This window comes from Balearica regulorum, chromosome 1 (assembly GCF_011004875.1).
Source record: "Balearica regulorum gibbericeps isolate bBalReg1 chromosome 1, bBalReg1.pri, whole genome shotgun sequence".
Lineage (NCBI taxonomy): Eukaryota > Metazoa > Chordata > Aves > Gruiformes > Gruidae > Balearica > Balearica regulorum.
The window spans coordinates 42,371,306-42,392,401 of record NC_046184.1 but is presented as its reverse complement, the minus strand read 5'-3'; the positions used below and the strand labels follow the sequence as shown (position 1 = coordinate 42,392,401).

Here is a 21,096-nt window from a genome sequence, read left to right as displayed (position 1 = left end):
TAGTCAGTCCTCGCCCACCCCCAGCACATCCCAAACCCACAGAGACAACCCCTGTATCTCTGTTTCTGAGACTCATTTTGCTTCTGAACAGTCATTCCTGTGTCATTGAAGTTAATCCTGAAGTTATGCTCCTAAACACTTTTGGTATTCCCCTCTTGGTTTTATTACTTCTTTCTTTTCCAGGAGTTCAGTTTTATCATTGGCCTAAAATGAACTGTACCTACGGTATTATCTCACTTCCTAATCAACAGTAACCAGCACCGCAACATCCTGACAGACAGGCTGGGGACAGCCCCTGCTCCTGCATGGGCTGCATCGCAGCTCTTTGGGAGAAAACGCAAGGCTGCCAGCAGAACCCAGTTTTAAAGCAGAGCTGCCAAAAGATAGGGTGCTATGGGGAGGAAAATGAAATATTGCTTGCCTCTGCCTTTGCGCAGCTGCTGTTTTCTAGGATGTGTTGACTTAGGAAAGTCTTTCTTTGTGTAGCCCTCTTTCAGATGTTGCTTAAGTGCAAATATGGGCTGTTAGTTCAAATTTAGTAACAATCAGGATTGATGGAAAATCTCATACTAGGATGCGACAAAGAAATTCAATTACATACATACACTTGATTTCTATGCTAATAAGACTTACAGTAGTGCTAAAGAAACTGCATTCTTGACTACAGTGGCAGCTGGGTTTTGTCACTGAATACTGTGTTGGCAGCATACTAATGACTCATTTCTGACTGCCGACAGCTTCTTGAGTGACTTTGTACAGTGATTTAAAGCCTGGTGCCAAGCCCGCGGGAGTCATTGTGCCAGACCTGGGACTTGTTTGAAGTCAGTGGGAATTATGCTGGGGACTGCAGCAGGGCCAGGCTTTGGGCTGACAAGGTCTGCAGTCAACTTCAGCGAGGCTGCAATTGGACAGATAACAAGAAATTTGTTTTCTCACCTGAAAAACAGGTGATGCAAATAGGCTACATTCGTGTTTGCAGCTGGGTTGAAAATGGTGCTTTTTTTTGTTTGTTTGTTTGCGAAGGCAGCAAAGGAGAAATTGAGGGACATTATTGTGTCTAAGTTACACACAGTCAAATACAGCTGCAATTCACAGAAAACCTCTCTTTCTCCCAAGAAGATGTGAAGATGGTGACATGGGTGACCACAGAGTCCTCCCCATCCTGGACTTGCCATTTTATCCAGTGTACAAGGGGTGTGTGGGTGCAGTGGTGCGGTGGAGGTGAGACAGTAATAGCCTCTTAAGTACTACTTACTGGTGCTCACAAGGAGTCAGTATGCATACAGGGGTGGAGGGGAAGGCATATCAGCAACTTCTAGCTGGTTGAATTTTCCCTCCTGGCCCCTTCCGAGGAAGCCTGGCAATGTTTTCATCCTCTCAATACTCCCAGTTCATAACTGCACCTTCTTGTTCTCTAAAGGACAAAACGGAGCCCTGATACGAGTAGATACAACTCCCTGGAAGCCAGCTTACACCTCAAAGGGACCCAAACATGAGACTGGAGCAAAATGTTCCAGTCAAATGTGATCGTGCTTTTTATTTAAAGAGTAATTAAATATACCCACCTAACTCCGCATCCAGCTGCCTTGGTGGTACAAAGCAGCAATAACAACGAAATGAGGCCAGCATCACCTGCAATTCTGACAGTAGTGTGTAGTTTGAAGGAGAGATGTCTTTGTATATTCCTTTTCTTGGTATATGCCTTATACATGTCTTAAGGGGAAGAAAAATACAGGTGTAGATGCCTGTGAGGCAGTGGGTACCTAAAGCGGTCTTGCACTTTCAAAAGGGATACACAGCTTGGATTTTGGGCCCCAAAAGTTAAGAGTTGGATAATGATGGTTTGGTTTGGTTTGTACCATAACATGGATATTCTCTTTCTTGAGGACTCTAGAAAAAACTCCAAAGTATGTTTATTTCCCACAGGTATACATACTGAGAAGTAATTTATTCAAGGCCTTGACCCATGTAATTATTTTTTTTGTTTGTTTGATTTTCATTGAAGGCTTACTCCTAATTATTGCATCTGACTCTCACCTGTTGTAAATACTGCAGCCTTGTGCCTCCTAGAGCTGAACTGATGCAAACTAGTGGGCACCTTGGCCCACTGGAGTCTGTTCCTGAGACAGGCACTGTGTCTTTAGCATGGTTTGTGCTGCGTTAGTTAGCTAGCTCTACTGGAGCTGTATCTCACCGGCATGTTGCATGGCTAAGGTAAGCCGTGCATTAATGCAGAAGATAAATGCGTGGTAGCACCCAATATTTGCAAGGTGCCTATGAAATAACTCGTCTCTCTGGAAGGCTCTCACCCCAGCAGCACCCTTCATCTGCTAATGTATCCCCCTGCACCCTGGTGAAGACAGACACTGGGCTCTCAGGGGGTGTAGGTAGGGTTGTGAAAGCACTCTGGTCTCCGGTGGGATTTGAGAATATCCTCACTCCACGCAGAAGTGACGGCCTCTGGTGCAGAGCGATTTCAGAGGGACCAGTCGGTGCAGATGAAAGCTGTCCTGGGGAGCGCCGGCTGACATCTGCTTCCGCTGGGGCTGCGGCATCAGCTGCCCAGGAGGCAGTGTCGGCACTCGTGTTCAAGGCTTTTGTTCCCAAACCCAAATAACCTTATCTCGGGGAAACTCTGTTTCACACAGTTATTTGAATCAAACGGGAAGTCTGTGGTTTTTAATGTTGGTATTAAAATGAGCATTTTGGCTGTTTTTCCAGATGCTCAATGCATTAGCGAAATCTACAAGCTTAATATTTTTTTGAAAAGAAATTTTCCACTAGATTCACCATTTTCCATTATATTTATGCACTTGTAATTATGTGTACTCATATTGCTCTCTCTCTGTATATACACATATAATTATATTAGTGCATAGGTGTATATATATATACACACTTCTACTTATTCATACTAATAGACAGACCTGCAGTATTTACGCCCTTACATTAAAGCTAGTCACACAGGAAATCCATAGGCGCAGAACATCTCTGCAGGTTCATAACTCACACTGATAAAGGAAACAAAGAGAGAAATCAAAAGGGAGGAAAAAAAAAAACCCACCCCAGAAATTTCTGCATGAAATTTGTTGCCTTCAACAAAAGGCGCCGGAGCTGCGAGGGTGACTCAGAGGAGAGACGCAGAAGACAAGGCTTTGGCTGAGAGTGGATAGCCAAGCTGAGACAGGCGGGACTGGACTGGAAATGTCCAGAGGCAAAATGAGTGCAGCATTACAGCAAGAAATGGCTCCTCTGGAGCCATCGGGGCCATCGCCGCCTCGGAGCGGCGGGGGGGAGCCTGGGGAAGCAGGAAATAAATCTCACATGTTAGAGAGGGGGAATTTTTGAGGAATGTTTTTTCTCCTACTCACCCCTGCAGAAAGGTGCCTTTGCACCTTCCCGAACTCGGGCTGTAGGCTAAAAGCTACCACTAAACCCACAGAAGACAGGATTAGTTATGACAGAGGTGTCAATGGTTTATATAGCTTGAAAAGCGCAGCATAGATCTTCATCACGTAAAAGTAAACACAGAAAATAACAGCAGGAGTTTCATGGGTTTTTAAATTCCTAGCAATTTTCCAGTGGATCCTTTTGCATTTTGACTTGTCATGGTTTTGCCCCAGTCAGCAACAACCAGCACAGACTTCATGAGCTTTTAAAGCTAATTTTCCATTTACCTGAGTCAAAATTGTTGCGGGATAACTACAGGCTCAGAAAGTCAGTTCTTCTGGTCCACATTTGTGGTTTTCTTATATCTCAGTAACCTACAAAAATGCCTTCTTTTCTGGTGTTTCTCTGCGGAAATCTTTGGGAGTGATTACAATCCATCATCAATTGCTCTTCCTTTTCCAGCATATCTGGAGATCAGGCATGCCCTCTCAGCACCTGTATTCCACAAAAACAACAGTAAAATCACTGCTTGACAATCTGAACATTAGGATTTTAGGGCAGGGCTGGTAATGTATTTGCTCAGTGCTTCTCTTATAAACCTCTGTTGTAAACTGCTGATGGCTGTGCCAGATATACCCATCAGACATGAAATTTTTCATGTTAAGTGTCTGTCTGAAGGTGATTTTTCATTTTTAAATTGCTGCCAAAGTAGTTCCACTGTTTTCAAGAATGGAGCCAGAGAGGAACGTATTATTTTTCCCATCTTAAAACATCCCGGCAGAATTGTTTACTTATGCAGGTAAGGCATGCAGAGACCCACCACCGGCCTCGCCAACGTACCCAGAGACCCACACCAGCGTCTGGCACTTTAGGGTCTTTTTACTGCTGGCAAACGCTGGAGAAACCCAGATATGTGCCAGCACAAAGTGTCTCACCCCTGGCCCTGCGTACAAGCAAGAAGGTGTCAAACACGCTGCTGCCAGCTCTCCTGTCGGCTCAAGTGGCAGAGGTCTCTTCATTTGAGCTCTCAACTTCCCCCTGGAAGGTGTCCCTGGAACCATGCACAGCACAATTTGTGGCCTGGGGGGGGCTGGTTTCCTGTTTTTTGACCCCAGAAAATGACAAGAGGTTGCATTTTAAGAGTGCCAGATTTGCAAAGCCTGGGTAGCTGTGCTGCAGTCCCCTGGGACACTTTGATAGAGCCTTTAATTACATGGTCACGCAGTGTTTTCCCCCCACAGGACTCCTCTGTCTTTCAGGGCTCAGGATGGCTGGTGCTTTTCTAATGAGCAGCTGTTCAATATTTGGTTTTCTCCTCCTTTCACAGCATGTGGTTCTAGGGACATTATTCAAGCCCTGCTATGAATACAGAATTATTCATTTCTTTGTAAGCTTTTATTTTCACAGTGCTCCTTGCTTAATACCTCTGTGCTTCACAAATGTAATTTTGCCAGACTCAGGTGAAGCGGGGAGAGGAGAAACAAAGAATAAGGCAAAAAAGCACCATTCCACTTGATTTCAGATGCGTGCCTCGCAAAGTAAATATACAAATAAATCTAAACGTTTAGCTGTTCATCTAATCGTAAGTCTGTGGGGGACAGCATGCACCGGGGTGCACGTGCTGGCAGCAGGAGGGTTGCATGCGACCGTGGCGCTGATGGGTGAGCAGGGCTGTGCGGCCCCTGCCCTCCCCCTCGGCTGGGGTGCCTGCCGCTCCGTGGGGTGATGATGGGTGGTTTCCAACTGCCTTTACCTGCTCTCTTCCCACTCATAAACCTGGCACGTTGTAGCCAATTCCCGATCTTCACAAGGGTGAGAAGGAAGGAGGTGACAACTGTAATACATTCAGTAATTTATGGCTGCTCTTGCAGTGCATGCTAAAAAAGTCAATGGTATTTGAAGTTGTGCACTGGGAACACTTGGATTAGGCTATTCAAAACAGGCTGTTTAACCTAATCCACTCATTGTCATTGAGCTTTAAAATTAACAAGTTCTTGCAGTTCACAAAATTGAATTGGAAGTGTTTTAATTTTGTTTTGGCTGAGGTCCAAGAACTGTTTGAAGGGTGGAGCTGCAGAGAGCAGAACTGACTGACTCCAGGTGACTGCTGTGCAGATTAAGCTCCTGAAGGTAGATCAGGTCACCAGCAGTAGCTGGCAATCGCTTAATATGATTATGACTTAGGTCTGGTTTCTTCAAACAAAGCAAACACATGTTGATTCAAACGAGTTTGCAGCATGAGGCTGCAGACACTCACTTGGTCTTCATAGATGAGATTTGCCTTCAGGAAATCAGGTCCCTGAAACCAAGGGGAAAGTCTAGAGCAAGAATGGCTTACCCTTAGTGGAGGAGGATGAGGTTAGGAAACTTTTAAATCACTGGACACACAGAAGTCTATGGGACCTGACCAATGCAGCCATGAGCGCTGAGAGAGCTGCTAATGTCATTGCAAGGCCACTCTCAATCATCTTTGATGGGTCATGGCAACTGGGGCAGGTTTCTGAGGACTGGAAGAAAGCAAATGTCCTGCCTTCTTCACGAAGGGCAAGAAGGAAGATGAAGGGAACTACAGTCCATTCAGCTTCACCTTGATCCCTGGGAAGGGGATGGAGAAAATCCTTCTGGAAATCATTTCCAAATGTGTGGAGGACAAGAAGGTGATTGGAAGTAGTGAGCATGGATTTACAAAGGGAAGATCATGCCTGACCATCCCAGTGAACTGACTGGCTTGGTGGATGAGCAGAGAACAGTGTGTTGTTCATCTTGACTTTAGGAAGGCTTTCAACACTGTCTGACATAATATCTTCCTAGACAAATTGATGAAGTACAGGTTACATATAAGGACAGCGAGGAGGGGATGGGACTAGACGGTCTCCAGAGACCACTTCCAGACTCAACTGTTCCGTGGTTCTGAAATAGGTGCGGGCTTTGGTCACCCAGCTTAATAGAAATGATTGTATTTGCTTTTCAACAGGCACATTTTAAAATTTAAAGTATCTTTCTGAGTGCATCCAGGGTAGTTAGAGGAGTTCCCTCAAGCGCCACTAAAGTTTGCTTTGAGAAGAGACTTTTGTCCTTGATGAAAATGATGATAAACCCTTAAGTGAAAGATGAGGGTGGATAACATCATCAGTCATTGGCAGAGAAACCTTCTCCTGCATCCAAGCCTAGCAGCTGCCTTTCAGGCTGCAGCACCCTGAGCTTATCCCCTCTGAAAAGACAGGGTGGTATCTGCATGAGAGCAGCCTCCAGCCAGCTCCCATGGGGACGGGGACTGCACAAATCTGCTTGTAGCCCTGTGCTTCCCGATGAACACTGGCTGCAGGCAGGCTTGGAACTGGGTCGACCCTGACCTCTCTCCACATGCCATGCAGCACTCCAGGTGAGTTCAAGTGAGGTGGAGGTGTTTGCCTGGCTCGGGGGAGGCTGAGGGGTTCCCACTTCTGGCAGGGGAAGAAAGCAGCCAGCACACATCCACCCACGACATGGGTGGCAGCAGCTGGGAAACTACTCGCTCGAGGGATCATCCCCTGGGACTGAGTTTTGCTCACGATCCATAAAGGGTAGACAAGCAAGGTGAGATTAGAAAATTGCAGAAGAGGAATGGAAACCCCAGCTGGAGCTGAGAGGCGAAGGTCTGACCGGATATCTGGTCCCCGGCGGCGAGCTGTTGGCTTTTCTCCCCAGCTGTGATAGAAAGAGAGATGTGAGCGGGAGCTTCACAGGATGATGGTTACTATGGCTACCCCCACACCGTCCATCCAGGCATCCATCTGCTTGGCTCACAGGGCTGGAAAAGATACACTGCTGCTTTTGAAAGCTGGTGGTAATCTATCCTCGCCGGCCGGACAGAGATGATATCCTCCTCTGAGATCAATTTTGCCCAGCTTTTTTTCAGCTATGAAAACCGTTCTAACAGCAATATCATGTTGACAAAGAGGGTGTTGTTTCCTTTCAATAGCTGTCTTATTGTTATTGAAGAAGGGGTATAATGATAATGGAGAGGTACCAGTAGGTCCCCAGCACACTGAAACGCCCACCATCTTCAGTGGGAATTTAATCTTTCAGATTTACTTGGGAGATTGTGTACTCCTGCCAGCATGCTGTGGTGATGCTTTGACACATTCACAGAGAACGGGGAATGGAAGTTGGAAATGCAGAAGCTACTGGCTGTAGTTGTTCATTACCCTTGTGGATGGCCACATACAGAAACTGTGGGATAAGCATATAGGTATTGTGGAATAGACTGGGTTTCTTCCTGCTGTAAAGTACTTGCTGCTCTGTGTAGGGTTTTTTTTGCTGGCACGTGGGAGGTATGGGGAAAAGTGCCACATATTGAGAAAGACAGTATCAAGCACCGATCTTGCAGTAGATGTTTTAGAAAAACTAAGCTATGAAAACTTTTTTGAAAAGTATTTTTTTAAATAATAATAAAAAAATCTCCTTGCTGGAGAGATGATCAGATAGAATTTACATATTCTTCCATTCCAGTGATCCTCTGTGTGAAGGTGGTCTTTCATTTAGAGACTGATCTGGGATAAAAAGATTCTGCAAATGTTAAATCTCTTGCTCCTGGGCAGTTTCTTAGTCCTCATCATTCAATACTACTGTGATAGTCCCATTAACTGTTTTATACGGCTATTGCTCTTTGGAAAAGTCCTGCGAAAGCAGAATTCCTGATGGACACACATTTGACATCCGTGGACTGTATGGGGACTATATTAAACTACACAGGTAAATATGAAAAGCACAAATATGTTTACAATGCAGGCTTATCACATGCATATCGTATTCATCCTTTTGAGTTGTGTGCCATGAATGCAGAGTGCAGTTTTGTTTCCCTCTTGGAGTGTCACTGGTGTTAAACACAGTGGTGGCTTCCTCCTCCCATCGTCACTGTGCATTGGGATGGCTAGGGACTCCAGGAAGCTGAAATCAGGTTCTCTGCTTCCTATGTTAGTTCTGTCACACAGAAGAAACAATAATTTCACGAGTCAGTAATTTGTCTTATCATTCTCCTTCCTGCCAGCTTTATCTAAGCCCTCTGTCTTCCAGGAAGCTGGAGTCTGTCACACTAGCAAGACAGGCTCTCCAACCCTGACTGATAAAGGTGTAGACTACGCGACTTTTACAAACAATTTTAGCTAGAAAGGCTTTGTTACCAAGGCAAGTAGGATGTAATGTGGTGACAGCAAACAACGATCCACATCCTGGGCATAGAAGTTTGAGTATGCATGTGTATATTTAAATATACATGTTCATTTCTGCTTGTCAGCATAAATCCATTAAAAAAACCCCAGTTCCCTCACCTGATCTTTGGTGTAGCAGACACTGGGCTGCAGGCAGTATTGCCTTTCTCGGGGAGGGTGGGTTTGAGTTCCTAATCTTGCAGCCTTAGTCTGATTGTTTGGGTATGCTGAAGGGCAAGATGAATGGTGTGCCCTTCCTACAGCCCGTTCTTCATATTCCAACTTGCCTGTTGACTTGTTCAGTATACATAAAGGGGTTAGAATACATTAACATTATTTTCAGATGTCTGATTTTTGACATGGAAAATTGTTGGTTTCAGCTTCTCTGCCAGATGGCTGAGGAAAGAGCAGTCTGTGCTTTGTGCTAAATGTTTGTGTGAGAATCTGAGGAAGCAGAGTCCAATTAGCATAAAAAGCCATTGTGGTCTTCCAAAATATGGGAATGGGAAGTCAGTGAAACAGAATGAGCAATCACCTGCCTAAAATAAAATTAACTGCAGTTGTAAATCAGAACAGCTCAGTGAATGGTACCTAGCTAAATCCATGAGCCTCAGAAGTGATTAGCCATCATGATGACAGAAACGAAGCACCATTCTGGCTCTGCTGTTAGGCATCTCGACTCCATTGTCTATATGGGAAAGGTTATAGCATGCCTTCAGGAAACTCACCATCTACCACATGTGTTCAGCTTCTGCCCTGGAAAAAAAAAAAAACAACAGGAAAAGGCATCGTGAACTGCAGATCCACATCCACTTGAATCCTAATCTAATCTACTGCATGCTTTTGATCTGAAAATGTGATGCACTTGACCAAAGTTTGTTCCACTCTTTATGAGCTCCCACAAAATTTATTTGTAATAACCAGGAGTGAATTTACTGGGGGGGAGAATGAGGGGGTTGCACCCCATAATCCCTGTATACTGCATGCACTCTGGGCTCTGGTGGGGATGGACGGGCTGTGTAAAGGACTGCTGGAGGAGAACTTCACACTTTGGCCTTTCTGCTCCCCAAGACTCCCAAAGTAGGACCTTCACCACTGAAGGCAGGTGGAGGCTGTGGGGGCAGAGCTTTTGGAGAGATCTAGCCTGGAGGGAGGCACTGGGCAGGGGGTGCCTCCAAGAGGAGTGTGGTGTTGCTGAGGGGTAGGTGTAGAGGTGTAGCCCCTTTGTGCTAAGGGGTAGGTATAGAGGCTGTTGCCTCTCTATAGCTCTCAGAACAGCATACCATCCCTGTGTCCAGGCTTACAGCTATATCTGGCTCTGCAGTGACATTTGGCTTTTTAGAGGTAAGCAAAATTTGTGTGCAGTGTCCTCCAAGACTCCTCTTACTTTTTTAGCTCAGAGGACACAAAATCTGTTCCTGTCTACTTATTCCAGATTCACTTTCAACAGCACCAGTGCTTTTTCCCTTTCATCCTCCCAAAATGTGATGGCTCTTGCCAGCCTTCCTCTGAACACTCACACTCACGTACACACCAGAGTCCAAAGCTTCACCGCAAATATTTCAATGGAGACACTGTTCTAGCAATATCCCATGGGGAATATATTTCTGTTGACCTGTAGCATATCTCACAAGTTTTCCTGGGTTTTGCAAAACTATGAAGGGAATGTGCTATGCACAGGGCAATTTGAAACAATACAGTTGTCTCCTTTTTAAAGGCAGGAAGTGAACTCCCCTGCAATTGCCAGTGAAGGTAGGGATCGTGTAACAGCTTTAGCTGGAATTTAACCACAGTTAATGAAAACATGTCTGCGCACTAGAAAAAAATGCCATTAGATTTCCAATGACATGAGTAAATAACGTTGGGAGTGTCAGGCCAGCTGAAATGCAAATGTGCTGGAGCAGTCATTGCATAGATGGCAGTGGGACATAAGGGAGAGTTAACCAGAAGAGGGGAATGGGCACTTCTCTGCGTGGGAACGTGCTGCCCGGTATGGTAGAGAAGAGCCATACAGGCGTTCAGTTCCCCATTTGGGTCATGGCTGGAATAAGCTCTAGTGAGAAAAAATTGCCGGCCTGGGGGACATTTAGAAAAGCCAGGAGAAACACAGTTGGTGTGAAGAATTACCACCACTTTGCTGTTAGGTTGGACCCCCAGGACACAGGTTAAATAACTTGCTCAAGGTAGCAAATAAGCCTGGAGGAAAGCCCAGCAACCAAAACCCACAGCCCAACTCATCGCTGTAGCTCTTTCCATTCTGCCAGGATGTGTGTGCTCTGCACCTCTGCCAGGGCACGGTGCTCCAGCCCTGGAAGCTCAACGAGCAGGTCTGATGCTGCAGAGGGAGTGGGTAAAGGGAGCGAACCAAGTCTGTTTATTCAATGTGTTTAGCACTCATTTACCTGGGAAAGTACTCTTGAGATTAACAGTGTCTAGTAAGCTTGAGTTGTTGAGGAAATGGGCACTAAACTTAGCTGTAATGCTTATTAAAAAAAAGAGTAAGCAGCTGCCCCATGACACCGAAGTATATTGTGGCATGGCTGTCTTCTACAGCCACCAACCTGACAAATTCTTCTGTTGTTTCTCTTTTGCTTGGGCCAGGCTCTCAGCCAGGGTAAGTTGGCATAATGTATACAGGTCTGAGATGCTTCTTCAGAGCTGCAGCTGGAAAAGAGAAAGGGCTGCAGTTCCTGTAGAGGAAGAACATTTCAGTTGTATCTTTAGATGCATAATTTATTGGAACATTGTTCTTCTCTCTGCGGGAGCCACACTTCACTGCCCTTCAGCTCTAGCCACATCAGCTGAAGGTTTGGGTCTCTCCTTGGCTCTGGTTACCCTTGTGAATGAGTGTTGGAAACTTCTAAAAGTCAGGTTCGGTCTGTTGGTGCTTATATAAAAGTCAGACCTAACTTTGCATCGCAGAAATAAATCCATAAATGTCTGTAATCTTATTCTGCTCACCTGTCTCATTTTGGGGGGAGGCAAGAAAGAAAATGAACATCCCTTCTAAGTATTCCTTTGCTTTTTTTTCATTTTCTCTCTGAAATACAAAATCAATTTGGAAAAAAAAAATTAATTTGCATCATTTCTTAGGATGCTGGAAAGCCCTGGCTGCCCAAAAGCTGCTGTCTGTGGGAGGAGTCCAAGATAGCGCATTTTATCAAGCAGATGTTCTTCTGGGTTTGAACTCATCACTTAACTCCCTGATATTCCCCTTCTGACATGTGATTTATGCCCTTGTACATCACTCTGAAATTTGGCATAGTATTTCTTTTCTTCCTGTGCAAGTTTTAGTCTCTTCTTTTATAAACATCATCTTCTGATTTATAAAAATCAGCTTTAAAATAGACTTCGGGCCCTGTTTTTAGGCATTTCAAGGTCAGATGTTCAATCTCCTTGGAAGGAGAGGGGATTACACATGAGCGGAGACATCTGTTCATGTGTGAGCAGCCACATCTGGCATCTTCAGGCTGCCTCATGCCTGGACCTCTGTGGGGTTCTCAGATCATCTCCTCCATGGCCTTTCTCATGTTCCAGGCTTGATTTTTTTTTTCTTTTTCTTTTTTTTTAAAGGCGTTCTCAGACCATATCTGCCAGGTCAGGCCTGTGTCTTCCCACTTTGCCCATTATATTGGTTAAATCAGTGTACTGGGACATGTGAAGCAAAGGTATTCTGCCCTGTTTGAAGCACAGGTCATCATCCTGTTGGCAGTCTGCCCTACACAAAGTTTTGGTGTAATTTTGACGTGTGTTGTTCTGAACATCACTGATCAGATCTCTGTTATTTTAATGATTCACTTTATCGTGGGCTTGATGCTACCTCCCTCCTTCAAGTCCCAGTCGAATTCCCCTGCATCACTACGGTAAGGGATGCTGCTCAGGGCTTTCACTGTAAAGCACTGATGGAGCCTAATAACATATTTCCAGAAGTGCCACCTCTCCTCATGGCCTCTGGCAGCCTGCCTGCCTTGGCTGTCTTCTGCAGATCTCACTTATAAGTACTTCAGTATTGCAGCACGTTTTTGAGGAGTACCTCACAGATTAGGATGCCTGCCATGCAGTGGGGTGCCTTGAAATTAGGAAGTGTGGTGCAGGAAGTGGCAACACTTAAAAATCCCCTGTGAGTCCTATTGCCTTTGAAAAATGTTCCCATTGATGGGTACAGTATTAGCTCCTTCTTTTTCAGCATCCCACTGGAAATGACATCTTGTCTCCAAAGCCCCATACCATACCTGACCATCTGTACAACCTGTAACATGAGGAAACTTTGAACCAGCCTCCTCAAGTGATGAGCTTACACCCTGGAGTATGATGAACACGGAGCGCTGTTTGCTTGAATAGCTGCTGAAGTTATTAATAGTCTTAAAAAACATCCTGGAAATTCTTTTCAGTCCATTCTTAGTACTCGTTGACCTCAAACTGGCAACCACATGAAAAAATGTTGGGAGGGGAAGCACGGATTAATACAAGAAAATAGAAACCACATGGTGGAGGGAGGGAAGATCAACAAGGCAGTATTACTGAAACAGAGGGCTCCTTCTCATTGCTCATCCCACCTCTTCTCCTCCTCAGCATTTTTTATCAGGGATTACTCTTTTCTAACTGTTGTTCTTTCTTATTCCTGTAAAAGGGTGAGTCTGTCCTGTTGGCTCATCTTTTTCCAAGGAACAGCCCAGCGGAGATGATATTTTTGACTATTATTAATTATTGCCACTGTTAATTAGAAGGAAGGCCTGTCTGATCCTTTGTGCTGTTCTTAGATGTCTCACCCCCTCCATGTTGCCTTGTCAGTAGGTTTCAGGGAGGATTTTGGGGCATTTTGGTATCTTGAAGAACTGGGCCTGAATAGAGGCACATTGCATCTAATCCTGTTGAAAGACTTTGAAATGGTATTTTGCATTACGAAAGCTGCACATTTGTACAATAATTGAATAGTAATAATGATAGCTTAACTAATAAAGATGGGATTTCAAAACACATTTTTCTTTCACAGCTCAGCCTATAATTCTTAAATGGCTCCCTGCCAAAGCTTTGAAAGCCAAAGATTATTATTTGTCAGCTATTAGAAATTGTGTGTTAAAAGTCTAATCTCCTGTGTTTTGTGCTGTGTGTACTACAGAACAAACAAGGCTACAGAAATATTGCTGCAGAAATGTTGCTTTGGGGCTTTTCGTGTATTGTATAACTGCTGGGAATTTGTTGGCCCTGGCCATAAAGTGGCTATAAATGGCTATTTTAGCATGCATTTAGAAGGTTTTCTGGCTGGGCAGTAGAGAGGCAGGTATAGCCCTTATCTAGTGCAAGGATGGACAGTTGAGATGCTATCACCACATTATGTGACATTAAGGTATAGCCCATACTGGAAATTATAAAACTCCACCATCCTCTGTGCAATCCTCGCTTCCTTTCAATATTGCTGTCTTTTATTAGTGAATGGATGAGGCTAGTGTTGGTAACTTCCTCATACTCCTTTGTAGGTGCATCTTTAAACAAATGACCGAGCTCTGATATTGACCTCAGCTTCCTGCAACAGTTTCTTTGCTTGATTTTAGATTTACGAGTCTGCTGAAAGAGCAGGCTGGTAATGGCTGTTTTGATACTGCACTTTGTTCCTCACGTATTTCAATAATTAGACATTTGATAGTGTTGCTTAACAGAAGAATGACTCTTACAGTCCAAGAATCCTGTTTTACCCTGTGTTATCTTCTTTCTACCCCTTCAGAGAAACACTACAAACATGCCCTGCCACCTTTTCCGTCTTGTCTTCAGCCTTTGGTAGTAATGCATGTGTCATCTCTACATCTGCTTTGGTTACACTCTATAGCAGTATGCAGTCAGTATGCTTTTATACATTCTTGACTTACAGGGAAGTTTTGTCATAATTATGTCATTTCTTTTGTCATTTGACAAAAAGAGGAACCTTCTGGGGTGTTAAGTATTGGCAGACTGGTCTTTCTGGAAAAACATTGCTCTGAGTTCACTAACTTAAAAACAATGCAATTAAGTTGAACAAGTGAGGGAAAAGGTACCTTTTTAGATTTGTTTCATGGGTTTTTTTCCCACAATCCAACTTACTGTTTGCACTTTTTATTTGCACATAAAAATGTGAAAATAAACCACCTTTTTATCTTCCAGTGACTTCGCATTTTAACAGAAAGTATGGTCTTTATAAGGACTTCTTGATCTTTTCCATGGTTTTCTAATACCTCAAACAGAAAAAATAAGGAGTAAAATAAAGAAACCATTTCAGACCTCAGGTGATCCCAAGAGCACAAAGGTTGAACCACAGGTTGAATACGAAGAGGATGGTGAGGTCTCGCTCACCTAGCTCCTTTCCCTGAATTTAGAGCAAAGGAACTTGCACCCCATTAGCTCGGTGGTATCTTTGGTTCCCCAGCTGAAACCAGAACATAATGGAAACAAGGAACCACTCAGCACTATACAAATATTGGGATATACCCAGTCAGCACTTGCTTCACTTCTGAATTGTGCATGTTTCTAGAGCGAGCACAGGCAGCAAGGACACAGGATGTGAACCTAACCAAGGCAGAGGCAGAAGAACATACAGATCCTTTTCTGAGGATTGGCTTTATTTTCACAGAAACTCACATTACTGGCCTTGATCACCTGAGCTGTGCTAGCAACACCAGCCAGATGATTAGAGGATGCATTTTTCTCTTTTTTCCAACTTTGCTGGATAAACCAAAACCAGCTCTACTCAGGATCAATTTTCTTAGCTAAAGAGAATTAATTGCTGTTTTCTGCTGGCTGTTCAGTGCCACCAACATAGTCAAACTTTTGCCAATATTGTGGGCAGCGGTCTTAAGAAATCACCCCAAAAGTTGTTATCAGAGAAAAGTGGAGATGGACGGGGAATGTCTGAGATTATGTGGGCTTTGCATTGCTGTAGATGGTCTTGACTTCATTTGATCTGATCTTCCCCTGCATGATGGTGATAAATGTTGCATTTGGGATCACCAGGCACTTAAATGCAAAAACAGTTGAAGACAGTAGGTCTCCAACCCTTAACTTTGGTTTGCTTTGGATCTAGCCACTCTTCCTATTTCTAAGTAGGTACCAGCTTACAATGTTGAGGTTCATTTTTTTCCTTAGAAAAATAAAAAATACTTGACAATGACTTGTGATCCTTATGGTTTCCTCTAGGTTAGGCTCTCCACTGACAAACAATAAGTGATTACAGTTCTATGCAGCATAAGTTTTACAAGCACATAAATTGTCTAGGCATAGCTGTGAGGTGCTTTGGATTCCCTGGTTAGGAATTTCAAAAACTGATGTTCACAGAGATCATGGACCTGTTGGCTAATTGAGAACTAGATGTCTCAGTGCCACAGCCAGCATGGAAACAAAATGCTGAAGAGCGATGTGCTAAAGGGCCTACATACATAAATTTTTATGTTGTACAAAGTTGGAAGGATGCATTAGATCCCATCAATTTAATGAAATGTTTACAAAATCTCTGAATGTCTAAGCAATTATCAGTTGCTTCATTTATTTAGACTGCTTGCTTCAACTTCTACAAATAAACTGTTACCCTCATTCCATTGCTTTTCTTGCTAAACATGTAAAACTTTCATGTAGCTGGCAACTCATTTTTGTTGAATCTTGGCTCCTGAGAGATAGATCTGGAACACATTTGCAGTGGGGAAATCCAGCAGGGAGAAATTTTCTGACTTTGCTGAAGCAACAGAGATCAGAAACTTCTTCAAGGAGACCCCTTTGCATGTAAATGCAGTTTGAACAAAGCCACATATGGGTAAAAAAGTAGAGGAAGGGCTGTCCTAGCAGTGACGCACATTTCACCTTCTAGGACATTTGAAGATAGAAAATACTTTAAACAAATGGGACCCCTTCAAGTGGGTTTTGTTACAAAAGTGAGTCACTTCCATATTTTAAGCATTAAGACTGATATCCAACAGGACGTCTAAGGATGGCACTGGTCACAGGTGTGACCACCATCACTGAATTTGAGGGTTTTATCTCACATTTTTAAGCCCACTGTTCTTTGGGCAAGGAGCCTCTACCCAGGGTAGGAGTTCGGCACATGGAAGGCGCGTGAGATTTGGCTTGGTGTTGTTATACACACTGCAGAGGCAACCAGTATGTGCTTACCCAGCTGCACATCTTTAGAAAATGCTTTAATTAATTGCACTGATCGCAAGGGACAGCATGGGGCAGCGTGTGTGGATTTTGTTATCTATAATGTCCTGCTAACTCATGATGGAGTTAGAAGAGTCAAGTTTTCTTTTGGAGTCCACTCTGAAAATTCAGCCTCTAGTTTTGCTTTTTTTCTCCTTTTCTCACAAAATAAGGATTTCGAAGGCCAAATTATGCTCACATGTACATCCCTGTGACTGTATTGCCATTGAGGACCCTGAAACCTAAGTGAGATGGGCTGTTGAATCAGGGAGTTCTCTAAATGGACGTGTCCATGTGAGCAATGTGAGGGGTGTCTAAAATTAGCATAAATATTTGAGACATCAGACCCAATTAAATTGTGATAGCAATCTGTTAGATGACCTTGACCTTTGGGTGGGGGTCTGATTTGGCCGCGTGGCTCTTTGGAGCCTTGTATGAAGTGTGGAATGCTGAAAAACGTGGGCAAGTTTACGGCTGTAAAGTATATTTGAAATTATATTTTCTTGCTTCTCTTGCTAATTGCAAATATTCTTCAAGTGCACAGTTTAAACTGCTGGTTTCTGTGAACTTGGCTTGTTTTGACTGAATTGGGTTAGGAGCCCTTGCACTGGTGACACTGAGGGACTGGTGACCTGGGGCAAGAGGGCAACAGTGACCACCTGGGCCAGGCTGGGAAAGGCAACCTCTTCCGCCAGCACAGCTGGACCTGGGAAAGGACATCTGTCCAGTAACTGAATTAGCACTTCTGCTGCACGCTAACGAGCTAAAGGTAATTAAAGACCTCTTAATCTGAGAGGGGAGCCAGCCTGTTTGCGAACAGATGAGGTCAGTGTGGCTTTGACCTGAAATATCTCCCTGTTCACCATGTGGTGTACCAACATCTGCAGGTTGTGTCCGGGGTACACTGAAATCCCCCGTAGCTGCTTGTACTCTGCCTTGGTTATCCTGATCGCATATTTTCAGAGCATTTAAGGCTGGTTTCATGCAACGACTGCTCACAGTTTATGCATAGTACTAACTTGCCTTTTTCTTCTGGAATTTTTTAATTGTGCAATCAAAGTACTCTTCTGCCTGTAAAATCCTTATGAGGGCTTGTAGGGAGAATTAGTATTCACTCTGCAAATGTTCTGGTCTTCAATTTAAACAGGTGTCAGGCAAACTCATCTAAAGAAATTATAAAGCTTAATGGTGTCTTCACTTGTCATTTGTCATTTATGTCATCCCATACAATGAAAAGGCATTGCTGACTCTTAGCTGTCCTCAGTAACATTCTCCATTTGAAATTGCTTCCGAGATGACTGAATATTATTTAACCAGAAATTTAAAAGCAATAAATAGTGCATTTTAGAGACTCCTGAGAAGATTGATGGGAAAAGATCTTTTTCTTTTTCAGACTGTAAACAAGAAGCAATAAATTAGAGGGACTAATCTCAGCAATAGGAGTTAGATTGCACTCTATCAATCAGAGTAAGTCTTCTCTTTTAGGTGACTGCTCTTTGAAAGAATGGGCACGTTTAAAAAAATAAAAGGCTTGATGCCGATGGAAGAGGCTATGTTCCACTTAAAATACGTACAGAAAATTGGTAAAGGTAGGAAATATTCAAGACAAAAGATCTGAGGTGAAGTGGTGACAGAGAGGCTCTTAGATTAATTAACACCTTTAAAAACTACTCATTTCCGACCACATCAATAATGATATACCAAATAAAAAGCTTGAATTAAAAAATATACAAGGGCAGACAAGTTGTTACCAGTAAAAGTAATGGCCCAAAGAAATGAGTTAAACCAGCCTAGCCAAACAGGCAGCATAATGGGCCTTTATTATCGCTAATGAAGAATGCAGAAGAAATTACCAAGTAATTGGTAGATAGTAAACAAAGTTCTCTAAACAGAGAACTGCCAATAAAATAACACACTTTTATTCTGAAGCATTGAAAAATGGTGAATTGGGTGATCGAAGCCCATGAGATCTTACAAATATAATAAGAACTTCAATTGCTTTCTGGTATCTGAGGTCTTTTGTATAGCCCATGTTTTTGTAGCCAAAAGGCTTGAAGCTTACTTTACAGAAGGGAAGGAAAGGAAAAGGGGGAAAAGGGAGGAGAGGGGGGGAAAGGAGGGAAAGGAGCAAAAAAAAGGATAAAGCAAAGTTTCTCCTGTAAACCCTGGTCTCCAGAGCTGAGGCTTCAGAAAAGTCATCAAAAAAATGTGAAGCTTCTGATTAAAAACTACAAGCGCTAGCAACATGTCTGGTGCTTAAGCCATCTGAAGGGAGCAGTTATGATGGCAACCCAGCTTACATGAAGGACGTGTAAGATGTCCAAACAGATAACAGCACAGGAACCACCAGAAACATTGCCAGCATGTAGGAGGCAAAAGTCTGTGTCCTTGCCTCCTCTATCTATAGATATGCACACATATAGCTGTGTGCTATATATAGATGTATAAATAGCATGTATAGATGTGCACACATATAGCTGTGCATGCATGGGATAAAATAGCCTGATGAACAGCACAGTCACGCTGTGAGGCAGCAAGAGCTTCAGTGGAAGGGGAAGAAACAACTGACAAAATGGCTCACAGGAGAGAAAGGGAACGACCATTTTTTTAAGCATGGAGCTGAAAAATCTATTTTACATTTGTAGTGACAAATATGTTAACAACCCCCACCTTCACAAATTTTGAATGTTTCTTCGAGTGAAATTTTTAACCATCATTTTACAGCCAGCAAAACCAAAACCAGTTTAAGTGACTCACTCTTATGCTAAGCACAGTTGTGTGTCTGCTTCTTTGGATGGTCTCGGGAACAGGCCAGGTCTTCCACACGTTACTTATATCACCATCAGGCACCACATTTTTTCCCCATGGCCTGGCAGCACCCCTGGAGAAGCCTGCCTCCCTAGACATCCACACCACTGTAGCCTACTCTTGTACATGAAGCAGCATCCCCTGGCACTTCGACACGTCTCAGATTGGAGGAGAGCAGAAGAGACACTTGGGGAAATCTGTTTTGCCCTGTGAGACACACAGCCCCTTCCAGTCTCCTCTTTTTTCTTCCAGAAAGAGTCAGCTCTTACATTAATCATAGCAGGTATGCCACTGGACCATTGGAGGACAGCCTTTCCTGAGCCATGGCGGCTGTGTCTGGTCTCTGTTAAAAGTCATAAACATGAAACCCAAGATTTTGATTATGCAAAGCGGCAGTGCAGATCCATGACTCACCATGGTCCCCAAACCGTGGCACTGCAGCTCCCCGTGGTAACAGCACGTGGCTTCCTGCACCCCAAAGGCAGTGCCGAGTGATGGGGAAAAGAGGCAAAGGTGCAATCAGTGCTGTTGACTTACAGGGGAGGTGACACCTGCATGGCACAGGACGTGACACCAGCTGTCCATAAAGCTCCCAGCACACCCTCCCTCAGGGAATGGACACGGGCAGGTTGTATTTGACTCTTCTTGCATGACTCAATGTGCTCCACCTTCGCAGGAGCTCTGGAGCATGTTTCCGTGGCTGGATGCACCTCCTTGCCTGGGTGCACATCTTCATGGGACATATTGTTTCATTGTGCTGCCAGTCACGGCAGGTAACTGTGGATGTTTTACTGCTGCCAACACTGGATCAGCTGGCAAGGTGCCTCCTTCCTTCTCTCTGGCCAAGCAGAAGCGAGCCAATAGGCAGAATATGATCTTTCTTTCTTTCTTTCTTTCTTTCTTTCTTTCTTTCTTTCTTTCTTTCTTTCTTTCTTTCTTTCTTTCTTTCTTTCTTTCTTTCTTTCTTTCTTTCTTTCTTTCTTTCTTTCTTTCTTTCTTTCTTTCTTTCTTTCTTTCTTTCTTTCTTTCTTTCTTTCTTTCTTTCTTTCTTTCTTTCTTTCTTTCTTTCTTTCTTTCTTTCTTTCTTTCTTTCTCCAGATGCTTTGCACTCAGATGGCTGTTTCCCTCAGCAGCCCCTCTTCTCCCAAATCTGAGTGCATGCCTACATGCAGCTATTCTAGCCTGGCCGCAGCAAGGTCAGCAGTGGCCCGCAGATGGAATACGGGCAATTGCCCCATTGAGTTCAGAGTGGGTGGAGGGAGGGATTGGGTGATTGAGCTGGCACAGGTGTAATGGTGCTGAACATCAGCATAGCAAATTTTTCCTATTTCTCCATTCGCACACACTTAAAATCACCTGCAAGATTCATAATGTGGCCGAACTTGAATGTGCTTTCACAGCTTTAGCCCCAAAAAACCAAGGCTATCGCCTCCCCCCTCTATCACCAGTCACATTTCAAGTCCCTGCGGCACAGCAGGGAGATGCTGCAGCTGTTCAAACAAACCATTTCTGGAAATGCTAACACAAGCAGGCAAGAGGAGAGCGTGCCGAT

The 21,096-nt window shown here is 43.8% G+C and overlaps 1 long non-coding RNA gene across 1 annotated transcript in view; it reads left to right on the top strand.

Annotated features, from left to right (window-relative positions):
* The window catches only part of LOC142600777 (uncharacterized), a 75,427-nt gene that overhangs the window by 19,738 nt on the left and 34,593 nt on the right, over window positions 1-21,096 (top strand). The window lies entirely within an intron of this gene.